Raw genomic sequence first — 20,248 nt, 5'->3', positions numbered from 1 at the left:
TGACAGCTTCTCTTTAGCCACTTGACAAGAGAAAGTAATAAAATGAGGATTAATTAGGCTGTTGTTTAAACACACACGATCCTCCCAGCCAGCAGGGAAACTCATAAACCAGGATTGAGAACAAGACGTGGGTTAATCCTCCCAGCAAATTCTTGCCGAGCACAGGATGGAGAGGATTTACCAGGGAGGGCCGCTCATCCCTTCCGAATGCTCCCCTGCCTGGATTTGCACTTTTGCTTGAATGGGCTGGGGCTGTTCTGATTGCAGGGCAAGGCTGAGCAGGATTCCTGCCCACTTTTTTCTTTCTTGTGGGCTGAAAAAGAGGCAGGCATATAGATGTAGACAAACAGAAGCAGAGCCTGAGCGCCAGAGAGAAACAATGCAGGCAAGTATGTATGGAAAGCAAGTGGGGGGGGGACTAGCGCTTGGGTAGGCAAGCTAAGGCCCGGGGGGGCTGGATCCAGCCCAATTGCCTTCTGAATCCGGACCATGGGCGATCTGGGAATCAGCGTGTTTTTACATGAGTAGAATGTGTGCTTTTATTTAAAATGCATCTCTGGGTTATTTGTGGGGCATAGGAATTCGTTGATCCCCCCCCCCAAAAAATATAGTTTGGCCCCCCACAAGGTCTGAGGGACAGTGGACCGGCCCCCTGCTGAAAAGACTGCTGACCCCTGGAGTAGCGGGAAGATTGTGTTCGGCTGGAATCTGAGAGAACTGGGTTCAAATCCTCCATCAGGCCAGAAGCTCGCTGGGTGGCCTTGAGCCACTTAGCTTAACCTACTTGACAGGGTTGTTGTGCAAATAAAATGGAGGGGAGGGGGAGAGAACCATGTGCACCACTTTGAGTTCCTTGGGAGGATATAGATGTAACAGATAAATGAGGAGGAACAGACAGATAGTCCTGCAATGGAATTTCAAAACTGATCTCAAAACCTAACATTTAGAATTTAAAAATGTAGCATCAGAATTGTACAGTTTTGATGATGGGTGAAATGAAGTTTGACCAGATCATATTGCAAGTGCTGGCAAGTGTTGGCTGCTGGTCAGATATGGATGGCCGCTGCAGAATATTTGGATCACTATGGCCCCTCATTTTGAGGGGGATCTGGGATGTTGAGAGGGAATTCCTTTAAACTCTGATAGACACATAGTTGTAGATTATTGCAAAGTGCTCAGTGTGGGCCTGGACAAGAGGCTCCAGCTGGTGCAAACGGCTGTGGCTGGACTGTTGATGGGGACAGACCCCCAGCAGCTCATAGTTCTGGTGCTCAACAGCCTGCAATGGCTGCCCACCTGCTGACAGGCCAGGCTCAAGGTTCTTGTATGAATTTACAACTGGGGTACAGGATACCTGGGACCACTTGACTCTTTCTATTCCTGTCTGATCACTGAGGTCTTTGGGGGATCCATGGCTAGTGGCCCCCCATGGCTCAGATGCATGGCTCATCTCCAGCAGGGCCCAATTTGGGGGCATGCCCCTCTAGCGTAGGTCAAAGAGGCCCCCTCCCTACTGAACTTTCAGCGCCTACTAAAGACTTTTTAAAATTCCAGAAAGCATTTTAATTGAAATTTGATTTTATAGTTTTAACTGATATATTATTATTATTTGCACTGTATCCTTGCAAACTGCTTAGAGATGATTGTGGTGAAGCAGTATATAAACTTTTAAAATAAATATATGCATTGCATTTCTCATGAAAGGGCTATTTTAACAGGAGTGGCAAATTTTGTCCAAAAGTATGTTGTCCTGCCTGGCCCTTAATTGTATCAGCTGCTAAGGAGGCAAAGTTCCTCCAAGCTGCAGTCAGCTTCCAGGATCAGAATCTGTCATCCATTACTATGTCTAAGGCAAGGTCCACCCACGTCCTCCTGGGTACTGGGTACAAACCTCCCTTCCCCTGAGGATATTGGACCAGGTAAAGAAGTTAAACATCTAAAACAAGAATGATACTTGGACCTTCTACTGTGAAGAGGGATTGGTATAGTCCAGGGGCCACTGTCTCCAGCCTGGTGCCCTCCAGACATTGCCGGACTCCTACTTCCCGCATCTCTGATCACTGGCTGTGGCAGTTGGGAGTTTCTGTCTCACAACTTCCAGAGGGTGCTGGGTTGAGGAAGGCAAATCAGGGTTATTAGGTACATTGTGGACATCTGAAGGCAGCTGTTTAGGGAAGTTTTTAATGACTGGTGTTTTAATCTATTTTTAATCTTTTGTTGGAAGCCTACCACAGTGGCTGGGGAAACCCAGCCAGATGGGCGGGGTATAAATAATAAATTGTTATTACATTATTATTATTATTATTATTATTATTATTAAGGTGTGGCTGCTGCAATCCCAAGTTGTCACTCTTCAGGGAGACTGTTCCTGCTGCCCTGAGATGAGTCAGTGCAGAAGCCATTGTACAGCACCCCCTTCCCCGTTGCTCCTTTTCCGTCAGCAGTTGCAGGCAAGAATCACTTGCCTCCCATTGTCCCATCTCTCTCCAGCAATATTCAGCACCTAAATGTGCTTTGCTTTGTTAGGTAGCAAGCACAACTGCTCTTCCAGGCCTGCTGCCCTTAATAAGCCTCTGACCTAGCTAACATCTGGCTTTGCATTTACCAGGTTCAATTACTCCAAGGTGAAAACTATTCTTCCAACAACTTCTAACTTATTACATGATCCTTGATACACAGGCAACTTAGAAAAGGTAAGCCTGGGTGTGTTTGTTCTCCTTCCTGGGTGGGATGATCAGAGCAGGCTTTGCGGTGGCACTTTCCTTTGGCGGGGTGAGGGATGGAGGGTTGCAGTATCTTTATGAAGATTATATGAAGATTATGCCTTGCATAAGAGGACATACATACCTGGAATCCCAGATGTTAAGAATATGTGGCCCACTGCTTCTGTCCAGACAGCCCTACTATGAGGCAAGGTGAAAGGGACCAACTCCAGAGCCAAACTAAGGTCTGGTCTATAGACAGGTTGTTGCAGAATGAGGTAGGGAAATGGACTGTGCCACTTCAGACTGCAGCTGAAGGGTGTGCATGTATCACATTTTGGGGTGCTCCTGTGCATCAAAAACACCTTGCAAGTATTGGCACAGCAAAGAACCAGGATTGGAACTTGCATCCCCTGCTGTGCTTGTTTTCCATAGCAGGGAAGAAGCATTTAAAAGTGACCTCCACCCCTACAGCCTGCAGTGGTGCAGTCCACTCCACCACATTCCACACCCTCCAAGAGGTAAGTAAATAGATGTACTGTATTATGATGACTGTGTCTGTATCTCCCCACACCATATCATTATATGCCACCACCTTTTCTACCCAGCCACCCAAACAGACCTCCATCATGAGGCATCAACCTGAAAGGAGAGGCTCAGCAGCCTGGTGTGACCATGACCAGCCAGAAGGGAGCTTTTCCTCTGGGTGGGTGGGAGAGCTGACAAGTTCACTCCTGCTGCCTCTTCCCCAGACCGGCTGTTGCACTTGGTCATCTCAACAGCAGGTGGGTGGGAGAGAAGCACCCCGCAAAAGCAACATGCTAATCCAAACAAAGGAGAGGAGCTGCCACACAACCCCCCCCCATGACACACACTTCCCTTGGAGAGAAGCGAGAGAAGCTCCTTCCCCTTAAGCAGAGTGCACCACCCATGGGGGTCCCCCACTCAGAAACACTGAGCCAACATGTGAAGAGTTCCAGCATCTCCACTCTGCCTCTTCTCTCCAGAGAAGAAGATACACACACATTGGGGGGGGGGAGCTCAACAACTTTGCAGGTGTCAGGAATTTTACTTTTTGAAATAGGGCCACCCTAAGAATAACAACTTTGGGCAGGAGGTGAGAGGGCTCTGACAGGGCGAAGTGCGCTTTGGGAAGGAGCCCTCACACCACCTTCCCAATGCTGCTGCTGCTGCCGCCCCAGGAGCTGCTTCCATGGCCTCCATCTGCTGGCCGGGGGGGGGGGGGGATTTGGAACGTACCGTGACGGCTTCAGGAATTTCACGACTGTCCTGACAAAATTAGGGCACTTGGAGAGTATGACTTTTCCATCTCAGGCCTAAGATTTGACAATATCTGCATGTTTAAACATGGGTGTGCCATAGTCACGGAGAAAGCAGAGGGTGTGGGTTTAAGATGAAGAGCAAACTGGATGCTCAGATCATAATCCCCTCCCAGGCCACCGCTCTCCTTCCTGTGGCAGAGGCAGTTTCAGGGTGGGGTGACCGGTTTCGCCGCACTGAGTGCCACACTACAAGGGGGTGGCACAACACGGGTGTAGAACGGAGCGAGAGAGGCAGGGGGAGGCACAAAATTTTAGCATCCTACAGGACACCACTGAAATTTGAGAGAAGAAAGTCCACCACTGCCTGTAGCCCCTTTGCTCAGATGCTGCTTTCTCCTCCAGCTGAGCTTGATTCCCGTATCCAAGCCCAGCTGCTGGGGGGAAAACTTCACAAGGCCAGTGATGCCACTGGTTCTACCAGAGGCAGGCAGGCAGGCAGGCAGGCAGGGAGGCTGCTGCAGCCGCACCAAACCAGCCCTTGCCACTGCTTCAAATCAGTCTGATTCGACTGTCCGATCCCAGCCTCACCAAGTGGCATGGAGGTGCTCAGGCAAAAAGTCTTCTCTTTAGTGGAAGTGGGTTTGTTATTGAAGTCATCTCCCAGCCAACTCTAATTACACAGCATGGATTTGCCAGTAGGTGGTTGAATCACCCACCCACCACCCACCTGAAAATATGGACAGTCTGGAAGTACCAAGGGAGAGGTTGTGGAAGGCTGGCTGATCAGGGTGGTGGTGGTGTCCGAAACGCCATTTGGCCCAGGGACTCAAGATTAAAGGGGACCTCAAGTTTAGACACTAGTTTAGTGTTTGGCATTTCATAAGTTTCACAACTTGTTTTTATGCACAGTGGAGCAAAAGGTTACACATTCTCTCATCTAGAAAAGGCTAGAAAAGCATTTGTGAAATACACACATGGATATTCAAATTCTAATTTTTGTGCTGTATTTTGTTTTGTGGGTGTTGTCATTTTAATTTTTAGAATGCCTAGGGGTCTCAAAGATGGCTAGAAGCAGCCAGGACATGGTGGGAGGTACACAGGAGAAGCCAGTTGTCTTTTGCCACCAATTTGTGTCTTCTCCTCATGTGCAGAGCTGCCTCCTCTCTTGTGAAGCGTTCCTTCAGCTCACACAGACGCAGACCATCCTATTGCTAGTCCTTAGGAGGAGGCTGTTATCTTCCAAGGTCTAAAAATCACAGCATTTACCAGAAATCCCCCTTGAATTTACATCTTAGGGGATTGATGGCTACGCCAGGGTGACCTGCCTCCATCGGCTCCCCTCCTCACTCCATAACTCAATAATGCCTCCCGCTTAAGCCCCGAAAACAAATCCACGCCTCTCTGCACTAATTGAAGAAAACAGGCAGCGAGACCTCATAAACACGGTGTCAGCTCGCATTACGCAAAATTAAAATTCTCAGCACTAGGAATTCCTAAAGACGCTGCTTTTTTTAATATCGTCCGAATCCGTTTAAGCCTGGGTAATATTGTTTAGGTTGCCATGGGAACAGAAGGCAGCTCTGTTAGCCACCGGTGGATTGAAAACTAGTTTATTATTGGTGCCGGATTGACAGACACGGTAACTGGGGGAGTCTGTGCGATCCCTGGAAGAGGGGGCAGCTGCCATTTGGGCAGCATAAGAGGCGGGCGGGGGTTGCTTTCACACTGGGGCACTTCAGCGCTGCTCAGACATTATTTCCCTGCAATTAGCTGGCAGCAGGATTAAAACAGAGATTCCACACAAGCACTTAATGGAGCACCATATTATCCAGCAGTGCCCTTCCCCCCTGGTCTTATAATGTTTACTCACAAGTAAGTCCTGCTCACCAAAGGTTTCCAGCAATGTTACTCAAAGTGGGTTCAAGCTTGCTTTACTGATTCTTGATGAACATTGGTGGGGGGATTAAATATAAATGGTCCTTTGTCCTTAGAATAGCCACTCTGACTACCCCCAATGTCAGTTTTGGTTCCCACAAGGGGGGGGAGGATTTAACTACTGATTTCAGATCATTTTCTCCTTTCCATTTGTAATCATGAAATAGTGCTATTTCGCTATAAAGGGGGGGGGGATATAAGAAAGTAGTTAAAGACAACAATTGTATTTTTCTTTCCCCATAGAAACAGAAACTGATACTGGAACAAAACAAGGACTTTTCAAGGGACACTCCATCACTCATCAGGATGAAACAAACCTGCAAACAGGAAATGTCTGATTAAAGGTACAGGAGCCCTGAGGTGCCTCAAAGGCTGGTGCTGCAGCTATGTTCTATTACAATAAATAAATAAATACTGCAAGAAATAACGTCAGAAAAGAAAGGGAGGGCACACCACTGAAAACATTGAAATGGAAAGGGCTGATGCCATTCTCATCTGAAAGCTCTCTAATAAGCAAAGGGCAGTAAGTCCAGCGGAAATGGCTAGGGCAGAAGTAACCTAAATTCCCTGGAATTTTAAAAAGGCCAGTGTTTAAACAGGCAGATTCCACAGGGCCAAAGACTAGATTGCCATCCTCTCAGGGAGCCAGCTGCCCTCAGGTGAGGGGAGGGAGGTGCTGCCACACCCCAGGGCTTTTCAAGAGAGATTTGACTGCCAGTTCAGTGGGTTTTGGGCATTGAATGGGGAGGGGAGAGAAGCATCTTGTCTTTCATTTCAGACAGCATTCTCATGCCTCAACGCCTTCGTCCTGAGCCCTACAGAAACTAGGCCTATGTGAAAGTAAAGGCATCTACAACTATTCTTCCCTGGTGGTCTGCCTTTCCTCACTCTGCTGTCTTGCCCCTGCCAATAGCTAGTCTGTACACTCCTCTGGGCAAGGAATGGGTGCTTGCTGCACTTCTAAGCACTCACTTGCTGTGCACCACTACACCCAAGCCCACTCCCATAAAAGACTTATGGTGTGCTGATGAATGGGAAGCTTGGGTGGGATCATGAAGTAGCAACCTTTTAGCTTTGCTTAGCAAGCAAAACTCAGCAAGGTGCAGAGGCGTGGCGAGGGGGCAGAGGTGCAACAGCCCCGGGCGCACCATTTTTAGGGGGCACAAACAAGGCATTCCCATGCAGGGGATCCCCCAGCCTGCTACCAGGGGTCTCTGGGTCCCTGAGTCTGGTCTTGCTGCCACATTCCTGGCCCCCTCACTGAATGGTTGCCTGGCCAGTGTCAGGGGTGGGGGTGGGGTTGCCTGCCAAGGACCATGTCTACTGGCCAGGCTCCTCCTCCCTGCATGGGCGGGTGGGGGCACAACGCAGCCCTGCTTGGCTCTGGTGGCCACGGCTGAGCTGTGCACAGGCTCCATGAACCATTTGTGCCCCATGCTTATGCGCCCAGTTGTGCTGGCGGCCAGAGTCCAAGGGGTGCCATTTCCCTTGATAATGAAAGCAAAGAGGCAAGCCAGTGGTCCATCGTGACCTCTGGATGGGGGGAAGGGCACAGAAGGGGCAGTCTGCATTTGGGGACACACAAGAGCTTTGTCCCACAGCTTAGATTTCTGAATGAGAAATAACAGTACATTTCACATAAACTTCCTTCTCAAAATCCTTCCTCTGAAATAAGGACAACCTTTTCTTGATAATGTTTCAAGTGAACATCCTTAACATTGCAGCCGTATTTTAATGCCCAGTATAAAAAGGGCCTTTCCTTTAAGTAACCACAAGGATCCAGAAATATGGGAGTTGAGGGGCAGCCCCCTTTCTGAGATGTGGGTGCTTGTTGCCTTCATTTCCCCTCCTCACTCCCCTGACTCCACCTCTGTCAATCACTACATGAAACTTTATCCAGACTAATTTTGCAAAAGGTTGCCTTTAATTTTTTTTTAAAATGATACAATGTTTTATGCCAGAAAACTAGAGTTTGTGGCACACAGTCCAATTACTGGACCCCCTTCATGTATGTTGCGAACCACCCTGTGATCTTTGGGTGAGGGGCAGTATACAAATGTAATAAATAAAATAAAAAATAAATGTATGGCTAGTGACAACCAAAAATGTTTGCAAACACCCTCCCTTTCCCATTGAATTCTCTCACCATCCATCAACTTCTGGGCATTCCTGTACCCAGATATGATCCAATCAGGAGAGCTGAGCTGCATTCCCTGCATTTTGAATCAAAACTGGATCCAAGGAGCCTAAACGAGAAAATCTCCTCCTCAAGTGCCTGTAAGAGGCCTTGTGAAGTCCTGTGGCCTGTGGTAACAGCATGGAGAGCCCTGACCGGAGCCTGGGAAGGCTAATTTGGAGAATATAAAACTGTACCAGTGGGATTAAAAGGTGCTAATGAAGCAGGACTTGAGGCCACCTCAAAGGCGACTGGGTCCCCTACTTCATGAAGCCGCTGTGTTTAGTTAGGGTTTAGTCAAAATGAAGCGGTCCCTGGCTTAAGAGCGGGTCTGTTTACTCAGCACTGAGCTCCAAAATCCATCCTTAGCTGCCTGAAATATTGAAGTGGAAGGTTTAACGCTGCTTTCCAGATTGCCAGGCCAGGGCCAGGAACAAGGGATGAAGGAACCCTGGAAATGCAACAATACTCCCCTTTCATTACTAGGAGTTTTGATTTGAGTCCTACTAACAATGGCAGCGTGATGAGCAAAGTTTGAAGGGGGAAATCTCTCTTTCTCTCTGCCTTTCCTCCCTCCTCCAACTTGGCTTTTTTTCCTTAATGCCAGCAGAGATTAAAACGCTGCGTCTGAATCCTCCGTGGCTCCAGGTCTGATTCAGCAGGAGGTGAAAGGCAGGTGTCTTTGGGCCTCTCAGAACAGAGGGGCATCTGAATGGGATGTCCAACACATCAACTTTGCCGGTGGAAGGGTCTTACGAAGGCTGACTGATCAATCAATTGGAAGTTACCTGGTGGCTTTGTCTGGTGTGTGTTGGTTGGATGGACAAGAAACGCTGACCTCCTGTCTCACAAATCAACTCTTGGATGCACTCAGAGATCATCTAGACCTCCTTTTTGTGCTGCATTTCTAGGCATAGATTTATGCTTTAAAGTTCCGTGTCCAGACACATTTCTGTTTGCCCTGGCACTTTTCCGGCGAAAACTCGTTCTGAATTGGAGCAAACGGCAATCCATGGAAACCCAAATTGCCTTTTGCTCAGGTTCTGCTGGGGAAATGGGCGGTGTGAGGGACAAGGGATACAGGGAAGTCCCTCCCATCTTAAGTTCCAGCCCATCCCCAAGCGCTGGAGAGAGTAGGGAGAGCTCTGCCTCCAGCGGAGAGTCAGGAAGTGGTGTCTGAGGCTCAGGCAAGGTTGCGGAGCCCATGCCCCAGGTGGGACAGGAAGATGGGAGCACGGGGGGAAGGCCAATCCCCCCAACTCCCGAATTGCGACGCAAACGTAGGGGGAAGAGGTTGGGTCTCCCAAAGCTTCTTTGCTGGAAGAAAACGCGCCAATCGCCATTCGGAGGTTCTGACACCTCACCTTAAGCATGTATATAGATCGTTCTGACCACTGTAAATAATCAGCACTTAATAAAAGCCTAAAAAGACTATGCTGGAGTCGTTACTCTAGAGTAGCCACATCAGGCCCTCTGACAGGCGGGCCAACAAAGCCTGCTTAAACCTATGCCTGGAAAGCACAAGGCAAAAGGAAAGTGCAGATGAGCCCTTTGTTTGAGACCATGACCACTAGGATGCCAAGTGTACCCAATACATAATGTATACATACACAATACTGAGTAATTATACCACTGTGTTGTTCTTTCTTTTACTGTATTGTTCCTGGCTGTCCTGTTTTTCTTCTTGGAGTTTTAATTGTTCTATCTACTTCTGTAAAAGAAAACGAAATAAAGAAATATTTGATGCCACATCTCGTAGATAAGTTATTATACTATATTATTATGATGCCCTGTCCTTAGTGGGAGCTAAGTGCAAAATAGCAGCTTTAGAAAGAGGAGGGCATACAGAATTAAGAAAAAGAGCATTCCAGCCCAGTAATTTGTTTTCAGTAGCAGAACTTGAGTTCACAGTACCTTCACACCAAAAATCATTCTGGTCTCTTCCCCCCCCCTTCATTGGAGAGGCCAAACCGGGGGGGGGGAGAGTTGCTATTGTTTAAACAATTGGAGTCAGAAATCCTTAATGACCACTCCAGAAATCTACCAGTAGAGCCTTTTCTACCTTTTGGCTGTTACTGTTGTGAATTGATCCCTTTGGAGGTCAGGTTCTGGCACCCAGTAGGGCTTAATCTGTCACCCTTTAGCTCTGGAGTCAAGGAAGCCCTTGACCAGTTGGCCATAAGCAACCATCAGGCTAGGGAAGCAAGGGGCTGGTCTCAAATAAGAGATGGTGACAGGAAGCTGGTTACATTCAGAATCTACAGGACCAGGGAGAGCTCCCGAGAAGAGCAGGCGTTGTTACAATGCCATCTAAAGCCCAACTCAGGGCTCATCCACACTTCCTCTTGTTCCACTGCTTTCCCCTGGGGGGGGGGGGGCTCTACTGAGCACTCAGCGGGAGAGAATGACAATTTGGGGTTTCTCCGGATTGATGTTGGCTCCGATTTAGCACTAAAAATCAGGTTTTCCCTGGGAAAAGAGTGGGGCAAGGAAAAACCATTTGGAAAGTGTGGGTCAAGTGGAAAACCGCTTGGACCCATGCTTTCTAGGCATTGGATAATCAGAAGTGTGAATGAGCCTAACCAAAGACCCAGTTACGTGGGGTCAGTGGATGAGGGGGATTAGGCTAGCCTCCTAAATGTTCCCTGTAAATGAAAGTATTAAAGAATTAAAGCCTGGTGCCTCCTTCCCAAAGTCTGGGAAGCTTCTGTGTGGCTTAGGGAGAAAATCACAATGCTCACACATGTGACATTAGGACGATGCAACCTCACACGCACAATGCACCTCCCGTTGTCCTCGTAAGCTGGCACCTTTGGCCGTAACTGTTCCCTTATGAAAAATTTCACCAAACGCCACTGCCAAGGACTGAGTTCCAACTTTGAAGTGACATTTCAAGGAGTTGGGCACTGTAATGTTGGGGCTTCAGATTGTCCACTCTGCCTTATTCCATCAAAGGTTTATGGAGGAGCAAACAAAATGGAATTGTAGGTAGCTGAGGCAATTCAGTTGAGGGTTATGTGTGAGCAACCAGTTCCCATTTCTAGATCTGGTTACATGTTCTCACATTTCACAGCCTCTTCCTGGGCAGAAATTCAGAGGGGTTACCATCAGATCACCCCTTGCCCTCGTCTTACTACTGCTGCTATTATCACCATCATCATAATTATTACTATCCTGCTGCTCTGCCAAGGATCTTCTAAGTAGCATTCATAGGGTTAACATCCCACCTCCCATCCAGGTAATGCCTGGCCCTTGGCAAATGGCTTTTTCAGACTTTCACCTCAGCCACTGTCCCTATGATCCACAAGATTTGTCTAATTTCCAAACTGGACTTTGTAATAGACTCCACTGCTAGCAGTGAGCAGTCAACCCCCTCAGACCTCGCTGAAGGAAAAAACCCACCCATCATTCTGGATCTGGACCATGGGGGCAATTCTATAGTTCAGATGGAAGCATCCAGCTGAAGTAAATCCAATGCACCAATGCTGGAAAAGGCTTTTGCTGCAAGACCACCTAACGTGGTCCAACATCAGGAGTTCCCCCCAGTTATGATTGGGTGAAATTTGAACTATGGAGTAGGACAATGACCTCTCCTTTCTCAGAGGCCCAGTCTTGGTTAGGTGAAGCTCTCTTTCACCATGGTTGGGGGGGGGAAGCCTGAGCAAGTCATCAACCTAAGACCCCAGAGATGTCCAGCAGAAAACCAGCCTGCAACACAACTGAGAGAAGAGCAAAAGACCAGGTCATGTGATGTGTCTGACCATCTGCACTGGATGCCAAGTGATGCCCTCCAGAGGTTGTTGGACAACAACTCCCACCAGCCCCAGTCAGCATGGCCAATGACTGAGGGCACTGGGAGGGCACCACATTGGTCACCCTTGCCTTACCCCATAGCACTAAGACCAAGGGAAACAGCAGGAGGCAATACTGGAAGAGCCTGATGAAGCCTGAGGAGGTTGGATTTGTAGGGCAAGAGGCAGGGAGGAGGAAGCAAATTTAGAGTAATGATTTCTGACTGGCCAGTTGTATGATTTTTGCAGCAGCAATTTTTTTACCCAAACTTTCCCAGGAAATACTACTAGTAGCTTGCATAGTCTGCACTGAAGCCCTTATCCTGTCCCAAACAGTGGTTGACTTCTGTGTTATCCTTTGCTGGAGTTAGTACTGTAAAAAACAGGTACTAACCTTATGGAGATATTCCTAAGTGCTGTGAATGACTTACACTCCCTTTTCCAGACATTGTCTAACTCGTAGTTTTGCTTGCGTCACCTAACCATCCTCATGACTTTTGACAGTTCATGCCTGTGAACTAGGGGATCCCCAGTTCACCCTGTCTACCTGATCTCAGGCTATAGAACTGGGATTAGAACTGGAAGCCAAGGTGATGTGGTGGTTTTTATGGCATCTAACTAGGACCTGGGAGACCAGGATTCAAGTCCCCACTCAGCCATTGGGTGACCTTGGGCCAGTCGCTGCCTCTCAGCCTAGCCTACCTCACAGGGTTGTTGTGGGGATTAGGTGAGGAGGGGGAGAACCATGTACACCACCTTGAGCCTTTTGGAGGAAATGCAATAAACAAATTGGGACAATAAAATAATAATGTATTTTAGACAGATAATCACACACGTTAAATATGTGGGAAAGGTTTTGGAAATTAAGTACCATGACTCTCTGGCTGAGAGTTATTATCCTCCCCTGAAATGAGAGAGGTCAGGTGGAAGATTGAGTAACCCAAATATTTACAATGCAGCTAAGGAGCATTTTCAAACTGCCTTTGGCTCACTGCAGACAGGAACCAGGGACCTGAGATTTGGGGGGGGGGAGGGTCAAGGCCTCCAAGTCAGGAGGACTATGGCTTGCTTCGGGCAAAGTTTAGCCACAGTACTTCTGAAGGCCTGCCAAAAAAGGAGACAAGTTCTTGCAAACACCACCAGTGAGTGTCTGGGGTTTGAGTCTTTCCATCATCTCAGAGATAAAATTGACACTTGTGAAGAGGAAGAGGAAGAAGAAGGTGAAGAAGAAAAACTAAAAGAACCTTTCCCTCATGCACACAAACAAACTGCTGGTCTTGTGTTTCCAAAGCTGATGAGATTCATAAATATTAAAGCACCATGAGCTGAACGCTGGCGAAAGATTTAATACAGTGCCGCCATGCCGCCCCTCAAGGGGTTAAAGCCCCCCTGCTGCGTGGATATTATTGCCGGTGCGGTGGCACGGAGCCATCGCAGTATAATCTGATGAACTCTTTTATTAAATTTCACAGGCCTGTCTTCTTTATTAAAATCTCCCAGAATGCATAGGGTTCCTGTCATATCAAACACAGAAAACAGGGGTGGGAGAAAGTGGGTGTGCATTTCCTCCCTCTCTTTCTGGGTCTTGCAAGAGACGTGATCCATGTCAGGAAAAGTTGCCCAGACTGCAAGAAGGCAGAGGGGCTGGATTAGAATGTTTTTGGCCTGGGATTTCAAGCTGTAGTCCAGGGCCCGGGTTTATTCTAAAAGGAGTAGGCACAATTGTCACACACCTAGGATTTGTTCACACGCCTGCTTGTCTCAGGCACAGAGAGCACAGCTCTGAGTGGTTGCCTGTTTGCCCCATGGTTTTCCCCAGGAAAACTCTCAGAGGAGACGTCAATCCATGGAAAATCTGATTGACATTTGCTCTAGTTCAGCAACAAATAGTGGCCTTTCCCAGGGAAAGTGGCAGGACAAGCAGAAGTTTTGATGAGCCTTTCAAGAACTTTCTCCTCCATCCCCATCTGCTCTGCGTTCTGAAAAATGGCTGCTCAGAATATTCTGGCCCACATCCCACTAGTGACAAACTGTGGAGAACTATGCTAGAGTTGGATGTTTTCACACCTTATGTGCATGTCCAAAAGGGCAGTGCCCAGAATTCTTTGAGGGGAAGAATGTGCTTTGAGTGTGCTTTAAAGGTATAGTGTTGACACAGCCCACAGATCTGTTTCCTGTTGCTTCATAGGAAGGATTGCTACAGACCCGGGGATTTTTTTGGCGGGTGTATCCTGACACAACAGTACTGCATTAGTGTTGGACTTATACTGGGCCGTCCAAACATCATTCCACATTATTAGTTGTTCTGCAAGGCTTCCCAAATATTTCTACACATTTGGAGGGATACTCGAGTACTTTGGTATAACAAAAAGAGGACAACAAAAACATCCCCTGCCCTCTGGTACATTTATGGTAGGAAAAATGACTGGAGTTCAACAGATAGCCAGGGATTGTGCACCTATTAGAAATGAAGTGGCATGTCTGGCCCAGAACCTCTGCAGCTGCAAACAGCACTGAAGCAAGATTGCATCTAACTACCCTGATACCCACCTGCTTTTGGGGAGAAAAGTGATGACAAACCTAGACAGCATCTTAAAATGCAGAGACATCACCTTGCCAACAAAGGTCCGTATAGTTCAAGCTATGGTTTTCCCAGCAGTGATGTATGGAAGTGAGAGCTGGACCATAAAGAAGGCTGATGGTCGAAGAATTGATGCTTTTGAATTACGGTGCTGGAGGAGACCCTTGAGAGTCCCATGGACTGCTAAACCTATCCATTCTGAAGGAAATCAGCCCTGAGTGCTCACTGGAAGGACAGATCGTGAAGCTGAGGCTCCAATACTTTGGCCACCTCATGAGAAGAGAAGAATCCTTGAAAAAGACCCTGATGTTGGGAAAGATGGAGGGCACAAGGAGAAGGGGACGACAGAGGACGAGATGGTTGGACAGTGTTCTCGAACGTGAGTCTGACCAAACTGCGGGAGGCAGTGGAAGACAGGAGTGCCTGGTGTACTCTGGTCCCCATGATATTCTTGTAAAGAAGGGGGTAAAATGCGGGCTAGACAATGCTACCATTCAGTGGATTTGGAACTGGCTGGCTGACCGAATCCAAAGGGTGCTCATCAATGGCTCCTCTTCATCCTGGAGAGAAGTGACTAGTGGGGTGCCACAGGGTTCTGTCTTGGGCCCAGTCTTATTCAACATCTTTATCAATGACTTGGATGATGGGCTTGAGGGCATCCTGAGCAAGTTTGCAGATGACACCAAATTGGGAGGGGTGGCTAATACCCCAGAGGACAGGATCACACTTCAAAATGTCCTTAACAGATTAGACAACTGGGCCAAAGCCCATTTTGGTTGCCCTCTTCTGGACACATTCCAGCTTGTCAGTATCCTTCTTGAACTGTGGTGCCCAGAACTGGACACAGTACTCCAGGTGAGGTCTGACCAGAGCAGAATACAGTGGTACTATTACTTCCCTTGATCTAGATGCTATACTCCTATTGATGCAGCCCAGAATTGCATTGGCTTTTTTAGCTGCTGCATCACACTGTTGTCTCATGTCAAGTCTGTGGTCTACCAAGACTCCTAGGTCCTTTTCACATGTACTGCTCTCAAGCCAGGTGTCTCCCATCCTGTATTTGTGCCTTTCATTTTTTTTGCTCAAGTGTAGTACTTTACATTTCTCCCTGTTAAAATTCATCTTGTTTGCTTTGGCCCAGTTGTCTAATCTGTTAAGGTAATTTTGAAGTGCGATCCTGTCCTCTGGGGTATTAGCCACCCGCCCAATTTGGGGTCATCTGCAAACTTGATCAGAATGCCCTCAAGCCCATCATCCAAGTCGTTTATAAAATTGTTGAATAAGACTGGGCCCAAAACAGAATCCTGTGGCACCCCACTAGTCACTTCTCTCTAAGATGAAGAAGAGCCATTGATGAGCAAGCACCCTTTGGGTTCGGTCAGCCAGCCAGTTCCAAATCCACTGAATGGTAGCATTGTCTAGCCCGCATTTTAACAGCTTCTTTACAAGAATATCAAGGGGCACCTTGTCAAAGGCCTTGCTGAAATCAAGATAGGCTATATCCACAGCATTCCCTTCATTCTGTCAAAAAATGATATCAGATTGGTCTGACATGACCTATTTTTCAGAAACCCATGCTGACTTTTAGTGATCACAGCGTTTCGTTCTAGGTGCTCACAGACCGTTTGCTTAATGATCTGCTCTAGAATCTTTCCTGGTATTGATGTCAGGCTGACTGGGCGGTAATTGTTTGGGTCCTCTCTTTCCCCCTTTTTAAAAATAGGGACAACATTTGCCCTGCTCCAGTCTGCTGGGACTTCGCCTGTTCACCAGGAATTTTCAAAGATTATTGCCAGTGGTTCGGAAATCACCTCTGCCAGTTCTTTTAATACTCTTGGATGTAGTTCATCTGGCCCTGGAGACTTGAATACATCTAAACTAGCCAAGTATTCTTGTACTACCTCCTTACTTCTTCTGGGCTGTGTTTCCCCTGCTGAATCATCTGCTCCATATTCTTCAGATCGAGCATTTTTTCTTTTTTGGAGAAGACTGAGGCAAAGAAGGCATTGAGGAGTTCTGCCCTTTCTCTGTCCCCTGTTCGCATTTCACCATCTTCTCCTCTATGTGACCCCACCGTTTCCTTGTTCTTCCTTTTGCTGCGGAAATACCCATAAAAGCTCCTTTTATTGCTTTTAACCTCTCTAGCAAGCCTGAGTTCATTCTGTGCTTTAACTTTTCTGACTTTGTCTCTACACGTGCTGGCTATTTGTTTGAATTCCTCTCTGGTGGTTTCCCCCTTTTTCCATTTTCGTACATATCCCTTTTAAATCTTAACTCAGTTAAAAGTTCTTTAGATAGCCACCCTGGCTTATTTAGGCACCTTCCATGTTTCCGTCTCATTGGTATTGCCTGAAGTTGTGCTTTTAATATCTCCCTTTTAACACACTCGCAACCATCATGAACTCCCTTCCCTTTTAGTATTTCTGTCCATGGGGTTTCACCCAGCATTTCCCTAAGTTTTCTGAAGTCGGCTTTCTTAAAGTCTAGAATTTGAGTCTTGGTACTCTCAATATGGCTTTGAAGTTTTAAATCCTGTATCTCTTCACAGGTATACACATCCCTGACATTTAACGCTACTCCTCCTCCTTTCCTGTTTGGTCTATTTCTCTGAAATAGATTGTATCCCTCTATTACTACATTCCAATCATGAGACTCATCCCACCAGGTTTCAGTGATGGCTGTACAGGGTGAGAGGGCTCCAGGTAGTGGGCATTCAAGACAACAGTGGTTCCCTTCACTTTAACAGCAAGAGACACTGGCATCACCACCAACCTCCCTAACTGTTCAGCAGTAAGAGAAAGACCACACTCACCCAGAGTCCAGTGAACTTTCTGGGAGAGGATGCCATCTGCTTGAAGGCGACTCTTCCTCCAGGCAGCTGCCACCTAACCCAGCAAAAGAGAGCTACTACTCTTCCCCTGAGTGTCAAGGGGGAGCAGCTGGGAGGATGGGTTAGAAGCCATTGGTCTGGGACTTGCCTTGGCATTACCCCCCATGCCTGACCTTTTGAGCCCTAGTGCCAAGCAGGAGAGTGAAGATGGTGTGGAAAGGCTGAACTATGGTTCAGCTAGAAGAATGCAAACCCACTGTTAGTGTGGTCTATAAACCTTGAAGGCAAATTTCAGAATGGCTGTCAGAATACTTGCAGGGGATTTGGGTGGGGGGGCTTGATTCTGTTGTTGTTGTTTTGTTAAATGGCAGCAACTCTAGGGGAAAGGTGGTTGGAAGAAGCAGGGGGAGAGTTTTTGTGTGCGAGTGTTTTGGGCTCAGGTGCTTGGATAAGGGCAGCATCACTGTTGAGGCTGGGAATTTTTCAACATAATATTAAGCTGCAAAGTGCTCTACTGCCTTCATCTTCTTGCCCCCCTCCCCACCCACTTTGTGAGGAAGATCGCTACTGTTCCCATTTTACAGACATGGGTGAGAGAGAGGCCAATCAATGTTGTTCTGCCACCATCTCAGCCAATCCTGACTGCTGAGCAGTGCACCTCTGTGACGCATGCATTTGCAAACAGGTGTTTGGTTGGTGTCACATTTACTCCTTACAACATTGTTAGAAGCGCTTCTAAAAGCATAATGTGTGTGATAATGCGTTTGGTTGGCATGCATATTTATGATACGATAAGGTCAAGGTTCATAGAGGTTTCAAAAATCATATAATTAGAAAAACTCTGTATAATGTGTGGAACAGGTATAAAGATTTGCTACGTAGAACCAAAAACACCCAGATGGATTTCACCGGCAGAAGCTAAAACTCAAAAAAGACTGAACATATCAACAAAATGGTTGAGATATAGGGATATCCTATTGGAAGACAGTGATCAGATAAAGCTAAAACCATATGAGGTGTTGAAGAGTAAAGTAAGCGACTGGTTTCAATATTATCAAATCAATGAAATGTTTAAAATGGACAAAAAAGTTGGTTTTCAAATGCAAAAGTCTAAATTAGAAACAGAATTGTTAGATTCAAAAAGTAAAAATTTATCAAAAATGTATAATGTATTGTTGGAATGGCATACAAAGGATGAGCAAACAAAATGTGTGATGATAAAATGGGGAAATGATGTGGGGCACAACATCATGGTGGAGGATTGGGAAAGGTTATGGAAGAAAAATATGAAATTTACCGCGAGTACAGTCTTAAAAGAAAATTTAATGAAAATGATATATAGATGGTACCTGACTCCGGTAAGGTTAGCTAAGATTTATCATAAACAAGACAACAAATGCTGGAAATGTAGAAAACAAGAAGGTACTTTCTTCCACATGTGGTGGACATGCCCCCAAGAGAGAGACTTCTGGGAAAAGATTTATAATGAACTGAAAAAAGTGTTGAAAAGCACTTTTGTCAAGAAACCAGAGGCCTTCTTACTTGGGATAACGGGGGGGTGATATTCCTAAGAAAGATGTTGTTTTCTTTTTGTATGCCACAGCAGCAGCAAGAATATTATTGGCAAAGAATTGGAAGAATGAAGAATTACCAACTGTGGATGAATGGCAGAAGAAGTTGATAGAATATATGGAACTGTCTGAGTTGACGGGGAGACTTCGGGATCGGAGTGAAGAAGCAGCGGAAGAAGATTGGAAGAAATTTAAAATTTATTTGAAAAATAAGCATGTAATAGATTGATTTAATGGTAGTGAGGGAGATACAAGGAGGTTGTAGATAATACAAGGGTTTGAAAATATGTATTGTTAGAAGATAAGGATATTTTAATTAAGAAGTAAGATATAGACTGAGTGTTTAAAGGATAAGATATAATAGATGTAGTAAAATGATAATATTGAAGCAAATTTAGAATTTATATAAGATTCAGAACTTACTAAATATGAAATGTAAAGAAGCGCAGCAGGAGGTGGGAGAGGAAGTCAATAGACAAGAAATAAGGTTTATAAGTAAGAATTTTTGTTTTTTGTATTTTTGGTGTTTTTTGTATTTTTGTATTCTTTGTGTTTTGTGTGTTTTGTATCTTTGTATGTGTGAAAATCTTTAATAAATATACTTAAAAAAATAAAAATAAAAGCATAATATGTGAACAGGCCTTGAGGTAGGTCTTGAACCCAGGTCAAGAACGTCAACACTCTTGTCTGGAGCTTAGACCAAACTAGTAAAGGTAAAGGTAAAGGGGCCCCTGATCATCAGGTCCAGTCGTGTCCGACTCGGGTTGCGGCGCTCATCTCGCTCTATAGGCCGAGGGAGCCAGCGTTTGTCCGCAGACAACTTCCGGGTCATGTGGCCAGCATGACAAAGCTGCTTCTGGCGAACCAGAGCAGCGCACGGAAGCACTGTTTACCTTCCCGCCTTAGCGGTCCCTATTTATCTACTTGCACTTTGACGTGCTTTCGAACTGCTAGGTGGGCAGGAGCTGGGACCGAGCAACGGGAGCTCACCCCGTCGCAGGGATTCGAACTGCCGACCTTCTGATCGGCAAGCCCTAGGCTCTGTGGTTTAACCCACAGCGCCACCTGGGTCCCTCTAGACCAAACTAGAGATCTAATTAACAATAATAATTGTACCCGGAGCTTAGGGAGACATGTCTATTATTTTCCAACTACAAACTTCTTTCCTTCCTTGCTGTGCATCAAGAGAAACCAGTTTGCTATATGAGGACATAAGGAAGTCCTGTGGCTGGATCAGGACAAAGGGGGCTCATCTAGCCCAGCATCCTATTGGTAAGACTGAGTTTTCTGAGTGCATGTTCTGGAAGTTGGGCAATAGGGGCAGTACAGGATTCCTTTTGGTGTACCGACCTCCCCGCTGGACCAAGGATTCCCTGCCC

General features: G+C 46.6%; 1 protein-coding gene and 1 long non-coding RNA gene across 6 annotated transcripts in view; one reads left to right on the top strand and one right to left on the bottom strand.

Moving 5' to 3' along the window:
• LOC118077906 (LIM/homeobox protein LMX-1.2-like) overlaps positions 1 to 20,248 on the bottom strand; it is a 97,924-nt gene that overhangs the window by 33,177 nt on the left and 44,499 nt on the right. The window lies entirely within an intron of this gene.
• Positions 152 to 19,037, top strand: LOC132591561 (uncharacterized). 2 transcript variants are annotated; one of them, XR_009557044.2, is made up of 4 exons: positions 152 to 385; positions 2,609 to 2,693; positions 6,164 to 6,264; positions 8,707 to 9,845. It is a non-coding gene; the product is annotated as an uncharacterized LOC132591561 (long non-coding RNA). The 2 variants fall into 2 exon arrangements; XR_015948334.1 differs by lacking the exon at positions 8,707 to 9,845 and adding an exon at positions 18,902 to 19,037 and having other exon boundaries at positions 155 to 385.

Source organism: Zootoca vivipara, chromosome 2, assembly GCF_965207765.1.
Source record: "Zootoca vivipara chromosome 2, rZooViv2.hap1.1, whole genome shotgun sequence".
NCBI lineage: Eukaryota > Metazoa > Chordata > Lepidosauria > Squamata > Lacertidae > Zootoca > Zootoca vivipara.
Note: the sequence above shows the minus strand (reverse complement) of the source record. Positions and strands in the feature narration are given on the sequence as shown.